The sequence below is a fragment of the Oryctolagus cuniculus genome, chromosome 5, assembly GCF_964237555.1.
Source record: "Oryctolagus cuniculus chromosome 5, mOryCun1.1, whole genome shotgun sequence".
In the NCBI taxonomy this organism is placed as follows: domain Eukaryota; kingdom Metazoa; phylum Chordata; class Mammalia; order Lagomorpha; family Leporidae; genus Oryctolagus; species Oryctolagus cuniculus.
This window is the reverse complement of record NC_091436.1, coordinates 78,551,489-78,554,180: the sequence shown is the minus strand read 5'-3', so window position 1 is coordinate 78,554,180 and position 2,692 is coordinate 78,551,489. Positions and strand designations below refer to the sequence as shown.

At 42.9% G+C, this 2,692-nt stretch overlaps 1 pseudogene; it reads left to right on the top strand.

The window, feature by feature from the left end:
* The first annotated feature begins 1,715 nt into the window (after window positions 1–1,715).
* Window positions 1,716–2,193, top strand: LOC108177350 (small ribosomal subunit protein uS11-like; annotated as a pseudogene).
* The last annotated feature ends 499 nt before the right edge of the window (window positions 2,194–2,692 follow it).

Here is a 2,692-nt window from a genome sequence, read left to right as displayed (position 1 = left end):
GACAGTGAGAGAGAGAGAGACAGAGAGAAAGGTGTTCCTTTTTGCCGTTGGTTCACCCTCCAAAGGCCGCCGCGGCCAGCGCATCACGCTGATCCAAAGCCAGAAGCCAGGTACTTCTCCTGGTCTCCCATGCAGGTGCAGGGCCCAAGGACTTGGGCCATCCTCCACTGCACTCCTGGGGCCATAGCAGAGAGCTGGCCTGTAAGAGGGGCAACCAGGACAGAATCCGGCGCCCCGACCAGGACTAGAACCTGGTGTGCCGGTGCCGCAAGGCGGAGGATTAGCCTATTGAGCCACGGCGCTGGCTCAGGGTGCCTGAATTCTAATGCTGGCTCCAGTTCTTGACTCCAACTTCCTGGGAGATTGTGGTGATGATTTAAATAATTGTGCTCCTGCCAGTGACTTGGGAGACCTGGATTGGGTTCCCAGCTACAGCCTTTGGCTCCTTCCCAGCCTCCATCATTGCAGACATGGAGTGAATCAGTGGATGGCAGTTTTCTCTGTCACACTGCCTTTCAAATAAAAAAATAAGCAAAAATCTACAAAAAATTATGGTATGTTGCTTAAGCAAAACATAAATCTCGATTAAGAGAAGTATTTAAAAATGATTGAAATAAACATGAAAAATCAGTGACAAGGGGTCAGCCTTGCAGCATAGCAGGTAAAGCTGGTGCCTGCAGTGCTGGCATCCTGTATGGGCTTCAATCGTGTCCTGGCCGCTCCACTTCCTATCCAGCTCCTTGCTAATGGTATGCGCAAATCAACAGAAGATGGCCCAAGTGTCTGCACACCTATGGCCTGGCCCAGCGCTAGCCACTGGGGCCCATCTGGGAAGTGAACCAGGGATGTAAGATTCTCTCTCTTTCTCTTTCTCTGTCTCTTTTTCTCTCTGTCTATCTTTCCCTTTCTTTCTGTAACTCTTTGAAAAACAAATAAATAAATCTAAAAAATTAAAAAAAACTGTGATGTGCAAGTTCTGAGTTGAATTTTTTCTCAAAAATGTTATGCTTTATTTTAATCTCAGAATATCACAGAATGTGATCTTATTTGCAGGTAAGGTCTTTAGAGTGGTAATCAAATTCCAGTTAGGTCATTAGGTAGCCCCAAGCCAAATGACGAGGGTCTTACCTTGAAGAGTAATTTGGAGACAGGGGGAGACTCGCACATGTGGAGAATGGTTTATAAAGATGAAAGCAGAGATAGCAGTGACAATTCTGTAGGCCAAGCAATGCCAACGATTGCCAGCTGGCCACCAGCGGCTACTCAGTGATGCATACAGATCCATCTGCACAGAGTACAGAAGGAGCCACCTCTGCTGACACATTAGTCTAGCTTGGTATAGCCTCCCGAATGGTATATGTAAAAAACCCTTCAGTCATTGCAGTCAGCCCGTTTGTGGTACTCTATGTCTGCAACCTTAGAGACTAATACAAAAAATGTATTTGATAATGGGGTAAGGGGTATCTGGGGACTTTTGATATTACTACCTCACAAATTTCTTTCATAAATTTAAAACTATTCTAAAAAATAAAATGTTAAAAGAATTTTTAAAAACTAAACAAGATAATAACAAAAGAAGCCATGAATGTTTTTGAAATTAACATTGTACTCATAATTATGAAATAAAAAGTAGTTCTTAAAATCGCTTTTGTCATCTTTATTGCTCTAACACATTTTAGTGCTCATTTTAAGGAGACTCTTACCACGGTTCAGAAATGGCACCTTGCAAGGGGAAGGAAAAGAAGGAAGAACAGGTCATTGCCTGGGGCTTCAGGTGGCTGAAGAAGAGAATGTCTTCGGTGTCTGCTACATCTTTGCAGCCTTCTGTGACACCTTTGTCTGTGTCACAGATCTTTCTGGCAAGGAAACCATCTGTCTAGTGGTTGGTGGGATCAAGGTGAAAGCTCACTGAGATTAATCCTTGCCATACACTACCATGTTGGCTGTTCAGGATGTGGCTCAGAGGTGCAAGGAGCTCGGAGTCATGGCCCCACATACACATCAAACTCCAGGCCACAAGAGGACCTGGGACCTGGGAGCTAGTCAGTTCTCAGACCCCTTACTGACTCGGGTATGAAATACAGGCAGATTGAGGATGACAACCCCATCCCCACTGACAGCTTCCACAGAAAGGGGAGGGTGCTTTGGTTGCTACTTGTGAATAGGACTCCCCAGATTATTCTTTTCTGTTAATAAATTGCATCAGGTAAAAAAAAAAAAGTTGTTCTCATTTTCCAATTTACTTAAACATCTAGAAACATTTAAAATCACATTCATGAGGCATGCATTTGATAAAGTTGTTAGGATGCCACTTAAGATGATGAGATACCCATATTTCATATTGGAGTATTAGGGTTGGAGGCATTGGTCTGTTCTGGGTTCCCGGGAGGCTGCAGATGATGGCTCAAGTAGTTGGCTCCCTGTTGCCCACCTCGGAGACCAGTATTGAGTTCCCAGGTTCCAGCTTCAGCCTGGCTCAGTTCACTGTTGGAGGCATTTAAGGAGTGAACTAATGGATGGGGGATCTCTATCTTTCCCAAACAAATTTTAAAAATTTAAATAAACAGAAGTGCATTTATTTAGAAAATATATTTTATTTCCTTTTTAAATATTTCACTATTTTGATTTAAACAAAATATTTGCAATACGTATAATGTTTAGTAAATTTATATATATACTGATTATGAATGAT